At 38.6% G+C, this 12,989-nt stretch overlaps 1 long non-coding RNA gene, 1 other non-coding gene and 1 pseudogene across 2 annotated transcripts; 2 read left to right on the forward strand and 1 right to left on the reverse strand.

Moving 5' to 3' along the window:
• The first annotated feature begins 141 nt into the window (after positions 1-141).
• LOC138152951 (uncharacterized) lies at positions 142-7,808 on the forward strand. Its single transcript, XR_011166257.1, has 2 exons — positions 142-475; positions 7,220-7,808. It is a non-coding gene; the product is annotated as an uncharacterized lncRNA (long non-coding RNA).
• Positions 7,041-7,109, forward strand: LOC138154162 (small nucleolar RNA SNORD123). Its single transcript, XR_011166552.1, has one exon. It is a non-coding gene; the product is annotated as a small nucleolar RNA SNORD123 (small nucleolar RNA).
• Positions 7,809-11,899: 4,091 nt separating the features above from the next.
• On the reverse strand, positions 11,900-12,469 carry LOC138152942 (mitochondrial import receptor subunit TOM20 homolog; annotated as a pseudogene).
• Between the last annotated feature and the right edge of the window lie 520 nt (positions 12,470-12,989).

Genomic DNA, 12,989 nt, shown 5'->3' on the forward strand with positions numbered 1-12,989 from the left:
GCCCCCCCCCCCCCCCAAGGTCCCTCCTCCTCTCTGAATGAGTGAAACCTGAGAACGTGGGCCAGCTCCAAACACCCCACCTCCTGGAGAGACCTTGCGGGGTGAGGCTACCCAAATCACTGCCCACCCCCAGCCCTGGCCAAGCCGACCCTGCCCCCGACACGACCATTCCCCCAGTTGGCCCAGAGGCAAACACGTCTGAAAGTCTCCTTCGCTTCTCGCCCTCCCCCCATATATGAGTTAGTCTGATTTTTTTCTCTTTTTTTCCCCTCCTCTGCCACGTAAAAACGGTTTCGCTCCTATTTCCCCTACCCCGCCTTTTTTTTCCCCTTTCTTCCCTCCCCCTCTCTATCGACGTGTCTCAGGCTATTTTTAGGGGAGTTCTCTATAAAGGTCCCGGGAAAGTCAGGGCCAGGCACTAAGACGTGGCACTGTGGCCCCTACAGTCAGCGAAACCTACAGACATCCACTCCAGGTACAGTAACAGTTACTGTGCAGGGGGCGGCGGGGAAGGGGGAACTAGTAAGGGATCAGGGCATGTTAGACTGTAGCTGGAACGTGTGGGTGCTCCTGGTACCGTCCGATTTTCAGTTTGTTGCTTCTTTCTGTCTACTTTCAAATCTCATTCCTTCTATGAGATGAAAGTTACAGACGAATTAAGAGGTGCTAACTTGGGCAGGTCTTGGAGTTATGGCTCCACTTTTCTAAGTATAAACCTAGCTGCATATATGTATGACTGCATTCCTACTTCTTACTGTAATTTAATCAGTTAAGTCAAGAACATAAACATAATATATGAACATATTTTATAAGAATAAGCCGAGGCCACTCAAGTGTCCAGTCTCTGGACATATAATTAACTCCAAAGGGTAGAAACCAATAACCAAATACTTATGAAACCATTTCTTAATACACTTATTCTTTGAAGATTTCCTTGAGTGGGGGGAGTATTTTTTGAATCATCATAAACAAATAACACAGATTAAAACTCTTAAAATTGTGTCCCATCCCTCTTCTGGTGTGACTGTGTGTGGCCATATGGGTATGGGAATTATAGTTTTTTCTTTTTGTTTTTACTTTGACTAGAAAGATATTGATAATATCTTTGTAGTGAAAAGTTCTTTCATTCTTCCCTAACAAATATTCTGACATAAAGGGCTTTTTCTTTTTTTAGGTAAATAGTCCATTTATCTACATTTAAAGTTGACACATAACCTCAGCCAAACTTCAAGTATAAAATGTATCTTTATAAACCAATGTTGTCATTTCAGTAGCTTTCTTGAGCCTTTTCAACTTTTATATCAGTTTCTTCCGAATTCTAATAAAGGATCACAGGTGGCTGTCATAATTTCAGAACTGTCAAAAAAATCTACATAATGCTATATCATAAATATATACATAATCCATTTATATACATAATATATTTATTTATGCAGCTCTTGAGTGTGTCCTTGGAACCCATTCCATTTGGATATGAATAGTCACATAAAGAGACATCTACAAAGCTTGCAGGTAGTTTAGTGGTGACAGTGTGACAGTGTTTTGGCAGAATTTTGCAAATGTCTCCATTATTTATTCGGAGCCAGGGGTGGGGAACCTGGGACTTCCAGGGCACATGTGGCTCTCTAGGTCTTCAAGTTCGACCCTTTGGCTGAATCCAAATTTCACACAACATTTTTATATTCACTTCTGTGTGAACTTCACTTTTGTGAAATTTGGATTCAGTCAAAGGGTCAAACTTGAGGACCTAGAGAGCCGCATATGACCTGGAGTTGCAAGTTCCCCGCCCCTACTCTGAGCCATGGGAGATAGCACACTGCAGGGGGAAGTGTGCTGGTTTTGGAACTCAATTCTCAATTCAAACTCTGGCTCTGGGTCTAAATATTGGGCAAATCTTTTAACCTTTCTAGGTCTCAGTTTCCTCATTTTTAAAAAAGGAGATGGGGAGGATGACTTCCAAGTTCCTGGCTCCAAAGTAATGGTTTTATGATTGGGAATCTCTATAAACTGTTTATGTAGAAACCCCACTGGGCTAGAAAGGGTGAAAGGGGAGAGGCACTCTCCATTTGATAACTTCCTATTTTAACTAATTATTTTTGTGGTTGAATTGTTTCAGGCATATTCAACTCTTCATGACCCCATTTGGGGTTTTCACAGAAAAGATGCTGGAGTGGTTTGCTATTTCCTTCTCCAGCTCATTTTACAGATGAGAAAGTGAAGCCAATGAGGTTAAGTGACCTGCCCAGGATCACACAGCTAGCAAGTATCTATTCTTGCTAAGTAGGAACTAGGCTTGTTTGATTCTACAGATTAAATAAACTGCCATTGCTTCACTCTAGTTATGGCTCTGATAAGAGCTTTTACTGCTATTCCTTGAGGGAAGAAATGTGTGTGTGTGCTGGAAAGGGATGAGCTAAGGAAGAAGGCAAATTAGGTAAAAGGGGGTTTTAATACAGCAGTCAGAGGGTAATCATATTTTTCAGTTTTGATAAAATATATATAGCAACCAGGAATGGGACCAAGCCCCACCTTCAAACTACAACTTTTAGAGCCCACAATGCTTTGTCAATGATTCTTTATAATAAGAAATCACCAATAGGGGAGTAGCAATGACTTCCTGAAAGTTAATTTAAATCCAACATTTGTAAGTTTCAGCCCATGCGAAACAATACTTATTTGTCTTTGTTCAGTCTATCAATCATCAACCATTTATTGAGCTCCTCCTATGTGCCAGTCACTGTGTTAAGGTGCCAGGGACACAAAAAGCAAAAGTAAAAGTCCCTGTCCTCAAGGACCTTACAATATTCCTACAAGAAGACAACATATTCTAAGGGAGATACAAAGTATAAAATAACGGTGCTTGGGGGAAAGGAAGAATTTGTTCTGTAAAACTTGGACTCAGTTAAAAGGCTGCTCCCAAGGACCTAGAAGGCCACATGTGAGGCTGCAGGTTCCCTATCCCTGCTAGCAGCTGCAGGGATCAGGAAAGGCTTTATGTAAAAGGTAGTTCTTATGGAAACGAGGAATTCTAAGAGGCTAAAATGAGGAGGGAGTGCATTCCAGACTTGGATTACAGCCCACTTAAAATCATGAAGTCTCAAAGTATTAATGAGAGTTAACTTCCCCCTGGGGTTAATAGGATAACAACATCAGTTTTCTCTATTGAAAAATGAGAGGGTTGCATTAGTTGGCCTCTGAGGTCCATTACAGCTCTACATTTACGACTGACTTACACAATGAGCTAACCATGGAAGAGCAGACATTATATTAGTGACATTATATTTCTTTATTTCCTGGAAACAACAAATAGTGGGAAAGCTTTGTGAAAGCAATCCTAAACATCTTAATCAGACCCCAATCAGCAATTTTTAATTTTCAGAAGGTATTGTGAGATCCTCTGTGACTCCACTACTATGGGATCATTGTCTTATTGGAGCGGTTTTTATTTTTATTTATTTTTTTAAAAGCAATTGGGGTTAAGTAACTTGCCCAAGGTTACAGCCAGTTTTTTGTGTGGGGGTGTTAAGTATCTGAGGCCGGAACCGATCCTGGGTCCTTCCGATTCCGGGCCAGCCTCTTACTCACTTTGCCACCTGGCCACCCTGGTTTTTATTTTTACTATACTTTTTTTTTAACACTTTTTAAATTTTTACTACACTTTTTTATTACATTTTTACCATTTTGTCTGCCACAGTTGTTGATGAACAGTTAGTTACATGTCCAGAGACAATGAAGAGATTTCAGGCACTCTTCCTTCATCTAGGCTACACTTATATCTCATTTGATTCTCACAATAACCCTGTAAGCTATGTAAAACGACATGCCTTTTGCCGATTTGTAGAAACTGAGGCTCAGAGAACCAATATAACTTCCCCAAAGTAGCAGAGCTCTAACTGCCAGCTTTTCTACCTCCAGACTTAATAGCTGTTTCCAAAGCACCAACCTTCTTTTTTACTGCGTTAGCCTCTCTCAGAGGTCCCAAAAGGCAGAAAACTTTGTATAAAAAATGAGTATAAATGGCAACAGAAAGGTCAGAAGAGAAACAGAAAGGCATGAGGAACATGACCAATCAATCCTCTTTAATGTATTTCTAGTACTTTGCTCTATTCTGTCTTAGGTTCTAACCCTAACATACATTATTGTGAGTCTCCTAATCGGACTTCTAGCTTCTAGTTTCTCCTTGCTCCAAATTATTCTCCATGTTGGGATAGGGAATGGACCTATGATTTCATTGATATAAGGAACTCCTGAATGAAGAAATTCCCTCTATCAATGAATGAAGGTCCACCCCTTCTCTGTAACTTAAGTTCATAAAGTTACCTAGAGCACCTAGGTTTGAACTCAGGTGTTCCTAACTCCAAGTCCAGTTCTACCCACTATAAGGTAAAACCCCTAAACATCCTTAAAGTAATAGATTCCTCCCTGTTTACTCTATTCTTTTAATATTACGTTAACTATGGGAACTAGACCAGTGATTTCACTGGTTCAGAGAAATCCTAGATAAAGAAACCCTCTACCAATAATGTCAGAACCTTATCTGAAATGTATATTGTTAGGGCACTGACAGGTGACTTGATTTACCCTGAGTCACAAAGCCACCATGTGTCAGAAGCAAGACTTGAACTGAGGTCTTCCTGACCCTTAGAGATAGCTTTCTAGTCACTGTACCACTTTGCCTTTCTTCTTCTACATGATAAATATTCAAAATAAGCTTTCAGAAGCACAAATCTGACTTAAGTTACTCCCTTGCTCAAGAAATTTCAGTCACCTGCTATTACCTCTAAGATAAAATGTAAATTTTTTTCACTGGGCATTTAAACCCATAATGCTCTGCCTTCTCCCACTTTGTGGAAATCCCAATGCACCTTTTTATACACTCTGTCTTCCAGCCTGCCTGGCCTACCCACCCCTATACCTTTACCCAGAGTTTTCCCCCATGCCTAAAATATATACCTTCGTTACTTCTGTCACTTAGAATCCATATCTCCCTCGAAGACTCAGCTCAATTGCCACCATTTGTGGGAGACCTTTCTTTAACCCCATCATCACCCACAATCACTCCCTCCTCAAATTATAGTGTTTATACTTCTCTGTTTACATTGTGTGAACACCCACCCCCCATAAAATGTAAGCTTCTTGAGGGCAAGAACTGATTGCTTTTTCCTTTATATCTCCAGAGCCTAACTAACACAGTATCTTCTACATAGTAGATACTCAGTGTTTATTGAATTGGGTTGATTCCAATCAAACTGGTTGGTTCTAGGGTTCTACTCATTGAGACTCTGTATTACAATTATGGGGCAGCTAGGTGACAAAGTGAAAAAAGTGCCAGGCGTGGGGTAAGGAAGACTTGACTTCAAATCTGGGCTCAGACACATACTAGCTGTGTAACCTTGGGCAAGTCACTTCACCCTGTTTGCCTCAGTTTCCTCAATGTGTAAAATGAGCTGGAGAAGGAAATGGCATACCACTCCAGTATCTTTGCCAAGAAAACCTCAGATAGGGTCATGAAGAGTCAGACGAATAAAATGACTGAACAATAAGAATAAATTACAGTCAGACCTACTAAATGGGGCTCCTTCACATGATTTTGCGCCTAAATGCTATTGTAGACAGAGCTTTAGTCTTAATATCAGAAGTTCAAATCCTAGTTCTGCCATCCAGAAGTGGTATTACTCTTTAGAACTAAGTTCTATAAGCCTCAATTTTCCCAGTTGTAAAATGGGGAAATAAAACTTGTACTATCTGCTGCCAAGGTGGTTGTGAGGATCATGTTTGAAAGCATTTCACAGACCATGAAACATTGTATAAATGTAGGTTCTTACCAATATAGAGTCACTACAGATTCCATTATAAGATTGAAAAGGAGATTTCAGTTACTAAGTCAATGCCTCTCTCAAGTGTGTCCCACCTCTGTCACTAAGAGAATGCACTGCTGAGAAGTGTCATGAGTTCAGTAGTGATCAACAAAAATATGTGCCCTGATAGATAAGACTGCATTAATAGAGAGCTCACTTCTTATGTTTCTATGTTTGGCACTCCAGTGGAAAGTCAGTGAATCCATTCCCACAATTCCCTTCAGGTTTGCTCATGTGCTCCACAGTCAGAAGCCACTAGAACAAGCATTCACTCCTGTCATACCGTAAAGTGAAAAGTATTACACATCTATTCCCAGTGTGTAGATATCAGCTTGGAATATTTTAATGGTCTGTCCAATTCAGTATCCCAGGAAGCATGTGTGTGTAACTGTGGGTCAAGCAGCTGCAAAGGTGATTGGAGACCGAATAAAAAGCCCTAAGGTAGTATTACTGCTCACTAAAGTTTTCTTCTCAACTTGCAAAAGTCAGAAAATTAAAAAAAAAATGTTCTTCTTGTAAGTTCTTCTGTAGTAGGACTGCATTCTCCCCAGGTCCCAAATTGCTTGCTATAAGAAAGTACTTGGTAAATTAAAGGGTATCATGGTCTCCTGAAGAAGTAATGGCCTACCCTAAGCACCTGATTTAATACCAGGGTGTGAGTTGTGAAGTGGGCTCATCAGTGGCTCCCTCTGATAAGAGACATCAACATTTAACTCTGTATTTTCCAATACACTAAACATGTTTATGTGTGTATGTATGTATATATGTGTGTATAAGCAAAGATCCATCCTTTGAAGGGAGCAAATTTGGAAAAGAGTGAATTTAAAGAGTTAGTCCTTTTCTGCATTAGATTTAATTTTCTTTCTAAAAATACTAGTCTATTGAGGGGGGACATTATATTTTAAAATATAGAGGTACCTTTAGAGATGTAGGGGACCTTAGAGGTCATCTCATCCAAACTTCACATTTTTAAGATGAGAAAATTGAGATGGGTTAAGTGATTTATCCAAGATCACGTAATTAGCAAGTACTGGCTCAAGACTCCCAACTCCCTCCCCCTTTATACCATACTGCTTCAGGGTAAGAATATTAATTTTCATCTCTAAAAAGTAAAATTTGTGGTACCCTCAAAATTAGCAATGATAATAATAACCAGAATGATTAAGGAGAAAATATATACTTGGTGAAAATGATGAATTCTGGGGAACTGATTCATGTGACTTGAAAAGGCCATCCATTTCCTGATTCACCTTGGTTTTTTATTTTTTTATTTTTATGGAGAATGGAATTTATTAATCCAGTCTGTGAAATAATTAACCATTTTTATTTTTTATATTCCTTCCTTTTTGCTTTCATTTCAGTGATTTTCTTAAACTGACATCTCAGAGAAGAGAAGCAAAGATGGGGTTAGAGTGAAGATCATCACACAGAGAGCAAAGTCCTACCTTGGATCTTGATTGACATGAAAGGAAAATTTTAATATCTGTGATATTTAAAAAGAAGGAATAAGATTAGGTTAAAATTATGAAAAACCACAGACTAAAGACTGTGGCCTTTTGCCATTTAATTATTAATTGGATTTTCCAATGTACAAGCCAGCAGAAACATATCATACTATGGCAACCCTTGGGTGTTCAGTTTTTTATCTCTTCCATTTTTATACTCTCTTTACTGAGATCAGCTTTAATTTTTTGTCCATTTATTTGTTTTAGTGTAATTGTGTATTTGTGCAATGTCACCAACTGTTTCATACTAGAGTTAATTCATTCAACAAATATTAACACCTGCTATATGAAAGTAATGATGCTAGAGTTTCATTTAAATCTAATAAATATTCTAGATATTAGAAAATATTTTACATAGAAATACTTGTCTATGGATTTACTTTATTTTTTTAAAGTCTTCATTTTCTTAAAAATAAAAATGAAATAAAATAATGTTTTATATAAATATTGTATATCTTTACCCTGGCATTTACGAAAAAACTAAATAACAGCTGACAGATAAATAGTATTTTACTGACACTGAAGGAAGATAATGTACCAAAGAGTGTACACTTTTAAAATGGCATGCAGAAAAATATGACAAGGCAAAGACATCATAAAAGTGAAATCCAATATAATTTCATGAAGTGTAAAATGTAAAATTTCATATTCAAAAATTTGACCTCAAATGCTTTTCATTCTCTTTTCACTATGTATCTACTTAAAGCACACAAACAAAAACCAAGCATTAAATATAGGAAAATGTAGGGATCTCACTCAGTGAGAGTCAACCCAGAGACTTTGGTCTAGAAAACTACATATAGCATGAAAGTCAGCATTTACTGGTATCCATTATCTGGGTAATCAGAAGTGTTGCATCTCAGTTTGTTTTATGATTCATAAGATGAGTCCTCTTCTTAGTTCTACAAAGGATAATTATCATTCATCTAGTCTACAGAGAGATCTTTATCCTTTGGGTTTGATAAGGAACTTGGGCAGATGGTGGCGTAGGCATAGAAAAGGATACCATCACTAGAGGATGGGAATGCTACACTGGCAAAACTCAATCAAACTGACATGCTGACGTCAAAAGGAAGTTCTTATGTTTCAAGCAAAGTATTGATTCATATCCTGTTTTGAGCCATGCTCAAAACAAAACATAATATAATTGCACAGATATTTATCGGGCAGACAGAATATTAGAGTGGGAAAGGGCCTCAGAGGCTGCCTAGTCCAGGTTATACTTTAACAAGAATACACCCAGCAAGTGGGCATCAAGGTTCTGCTTGAATACTTTCAGTGAGGGGAACTCTGCCACCTCCCAGGGCAGCCAATTCACTTTTGTATGGCTCTAATTATCAGGACTTTCTGCTACTTTCATCAACCCTCAATTTTCCTCATCATTGCTATGAACTGATCCTCCTCATTCTGCCTTCCACAAGCAAATAGAATGAGTCTAAACCTTCCACAAGACAACCTTTCATATACTTCAAGACAACTATCAACTGACTCCTCTATGCCCAGATCTTTTCTTCTCCAAGATAAACATTCAAAGTCCCTTCAAATAACTCTCATGTGTATGATCTCAAGGCCTCCAATGTTCTTTTTGTTCTCAGAATGCTCTCCAGTTGTAGCAATGCTGAACATACCAGAAGGATCTGACCTAATAATTACACTTACATATTGGTATACACACACATCTGTATATATATGTGTAAGGGTTATGGGATTTAAAGATCTTCCATGCCCCATTGGACTTACTGACGTAGCAGGAAGGGGCAGAGCAAGAGGAAGCGGAAGCCAAACTAGAGTTCCTGCGGTGGCTGGCGGTGGTGGCGACGGTGGCAGCAGCAGCAGAGGCAGCGGCAGCGCGAAGCCCTTTTTGAGTTAGCCAGAATTTCTGCTAAGGACTCCTGCTGAGGACTGCCAGGGGCCAGAGCTGCTGGGAGCACGCTTCCCGGACGCTGGGTGGTTGCTGTGAGTGGGGAGAGGAGGACCTTTGCCTGAGGTAGCCTGTTCTGTTTTAAAGGCTTGAAAATGTGGGTGCTTTCTACTTTATCTACCTGTGCCAATGGCATAACTACTCTGATGGCTTTCACTTTCTGGTTTTGGGACTCAGTCTTTTGGTATCTTAATAAATTTTCTAGTTTATTCCCCCATATGGCGAGCATGATGTATTTGTGATGGATAATTATATCAGCATATCTGTAATCTCCATAGGCATTGTGAATATGGCATTGCTGATACAATGTGTACATTATATATGCTGTTCTATAGTATGTTATAATATATACTTATGTGTATGTATGTATTGTGTAGATACAATAGACTATTCTATATTATATATGATCTTATATTTACTATTATATAGTACACAATATATTAAAGTATTATATTAATATATCCTATATTATCTAATATTATATATACTGTATTGTTATATGGTATATTCAATATAGTATAGCATTGTACAAAAATATTTGCCCAAGGCCACCAAAATTTATCAGAAGGACCCTGTATTTTGAAAATTCATCAGCCAACAAATATATTTAGTATCACTGTTCCAGATAGAGAGTTTTGCTCCCAGAACATTGGTATGTGGGAGTTAACTAGTCTTTCCTATTCCCTTCCCACCACAGCATGCATTCAATGAAAATAAATATAATTGATCATAATAATCTTTTCCACATAACATTAGCAAATCCAACCATTCCTCTGCCTAAATAATTGCTAGTTCTTCCAAATAGGTACCCAATAAAGTGGGCACCTGCTAATTTACATAATTCTATTAGAATTTTGTTGTATAATAATACTAGCTTGTTGACAACATATTAAATTATGATAAACAAAGAAAGCATTAATTTGGGCAATGTGCTATAATTCAGAAGATCGTAATTACCAGTGATATATTCCTGTCTCTGGGACTCATTGGTGCTTTATTGTAACTCAACCTTCTCCCCCTCTCCCATTCCTAACCACTATTCACACATTTTTTTTAAAGATCACATTTCAAAGCAGGGATTGGTTTTTGCTGTGACATTAAGTATTACTTGCATAGAGCCTAGTAATTCTACATAGGATAACCTGGCCTATAAAAGTTTACTCTCTCTATTTTAAAACTTAAAAGCACTTTAGAGACCATCATATTGAACTTCTTTACTTTACAAATGAGAAAATTGACACTTAGAGTGATAATGCAACTTGCCATGTTAGTGACAAGTCTCTACACTCCTAATGCAAGGAGTCCACTATACCATATCACCTTCTAAAGACATATTATTCAATGGTTGAAGATAAAAGTCATATTTCAAGTAATTAGATATTACAAATTCCACTGCAAATTGAGACAAAATGGAACATGCATGAAATTTGAAGATCACAATCAGGCTGACTAGATAGGTTTAGAATCAACTGTGATAGAAAACACCTGCCCAGACTGATCATACCCTCAGGTTCTAAATAGCCAAATGAAATAGCATAAGAGCTATTTACTTTGACTGTCAAAATCAGATGGGTACCCATTTCCTCTTTTTTCCACTTTCTCAAGAAGGGGGAATGCTAAATATCTGTCATGTTCCTCTTAAAATCATGTATCTTCAAAGCATTTTCCCCCTACTCCATAAGAACTTAAGAGAAAGGAACAAAGAAAAGGTTCTATGTCTTTATTAGTGCACATTTCCATATTTTCCTATATACAAATGCTGGTTTCATTGTGAAAAAACACTCTTGGTGCCTTCATTTTATTTTATAACAGCTAAGTAAATGAGAAAACAAATATAACTTCTAAACTTGCAAGATTGAGAGATGATGTTCTGGATGTCAGTAAGGAGATGGAGATAAAGAAGAGAATAGAAAACTAGTTATAAGATACAAAGATTCATATATTTTAGTAAAAGACTGTAGTCCAAAGGTCAGCAAACCATGGTCAATGGGTCAAGTTCATACAAAAATAGATTGGGGGCCAGATTTGGCCCACAGACCTTAATCTTCCATTCCCTTATTCTAGTCTAATCCATCTTCTTTAGAAATGAGAAAACAAAGGCCTATATAGGTTCATTAACTTGCTCTTGCTTGCCAAAACTGTAACTAGTCATTCTTATAGTCAGGCAAGTGCCTCAAAATGCTCTAAGGATAAAGGGAAATAGTTAATATTTTTAAAGCATTTACTATGCACCCAGCAATGTGATAAGCACTTTATAATTATCTCATTTGATCAGGACATCAATACACGAAAACCCACAGGACACAAGGTAGTGTACTGTAACATGGATGGCAAAGGCCTCAAGACAGAGGCACCAGCTCCTGTGAGCACTGAAAAGTCCATACAGAGCATATCACTGCCAGAGAAGAGAACAGGAACACCGAAACAGCTCTTGGATCCCAACTACTAAGGGAAGGGAAGAGTTTAGCATCTGGCAATTTCCTGTTTTAACTTACTTATTCTTCCTCAGGTAGCATATGCTCTGGACTTACTCTCCCAAAGTCCACTCATGCTGCCTGGACAAGTCCTCAGAATGAGACTGTTAGCTGTCTTCTGAGAGTCTAAGGGTGTTAGGGTTGTTTTTTTTTAATTAAAAAAATTTTATTAATATTTTATTATGTTGACATGTTTCTCATTCCACATCATCTTCGGCCAAGCTCTGTACACTCACAATTCTCTGGCTAATTGTTGACAGCTTAGTCAGAAGCATATGGAACACTGGAAATGGAAGAGTTTGCTGTAAAACTTACAACAACTGCTGTGGCTGCCTACAGACAGCAATGGCATTTGTCAAGTAGTCAACACCCCCTTCATAATTCACCTTGGGCTAGTAATTCCTCACCAAGTTGTATTTCTTCAAAGAAAGAACTTCTGAACAGCTTCTGCATCTTTAAGATCAGGTAACTTGGAAAGCCCAGCTCTCTCTTTAGCAAGCTTCTGTTTCTTTCTTCGCTCTCGGAGCCTGTTCTTGAAGTTGGGGTCGCTCCTTTTCTTGCTGTCGAAGTAAATACAGTGGCCGATGAAGAGGGCCCCGCACACGCCTGCGGGGATAGCACCACTCCGCCCCACCATGCTTCCGGCTGCTGCTCCTGGTGGAGGTAGCAGCAGCAGCAGCAGCATTCCCTGCAGATCCCCCAAGCCAGGGTTGTTTTTCTAAGGCTTTATCTCACAAGCCCCAAACAGTATGCCTCTCCCCGTCATTATCAGTGGATCTCAATTAGATAAGCTTAACTGGCTTTTAGAAAACAGTATTTACTAGCTAAAGTAAAGCTAAAATAAGAATAATTTGGTATAAAACATCCCCCCAAAGTGACACTATCTCCCACTAGTACATATAGAGGCCAGGAGAAAGTGGGATCAAGATTAACATGGACAAATGGCAAGGGAGCTCCTACTTCATGGAAATTCTTTTCTCTCCCTAGGTATGATGTTTTTCTGCTGAGTGCTTTGTAGAACTTTGAATCTGCCTGTAGTTGTCATGTCCAGTTTGTTCTTATCTCCTGATGCAGACACTGCTTAGTTGATCTGGGGATTCTGCAAAGATGCCAATGAAAATTCCAAATCCTCCAGCTGTCCAGCATCCATAAGGTCCTTCTACATCTGTGATGGGCTCTCTGCATCTACCCCCCAAGTAATTCATTCTAAGGGGCTCTCCCCTCTGCTGCC

Source organism: Petaurus breviceps, unplaced genomic scaffold (assembly GCF_028583685.1).
Source record: "Petaurus breviceps papuanus isolate PSGF00001 unplaced genomic scaffold, PetGlider_PUasm1.0 151, whole genome shotgun sequence".
NCBI lineage: Eukaryota > Metazoa > Chordata > Mammalia > Diprotodontia > Petauridae > Petaurus > Petaurus breviceps.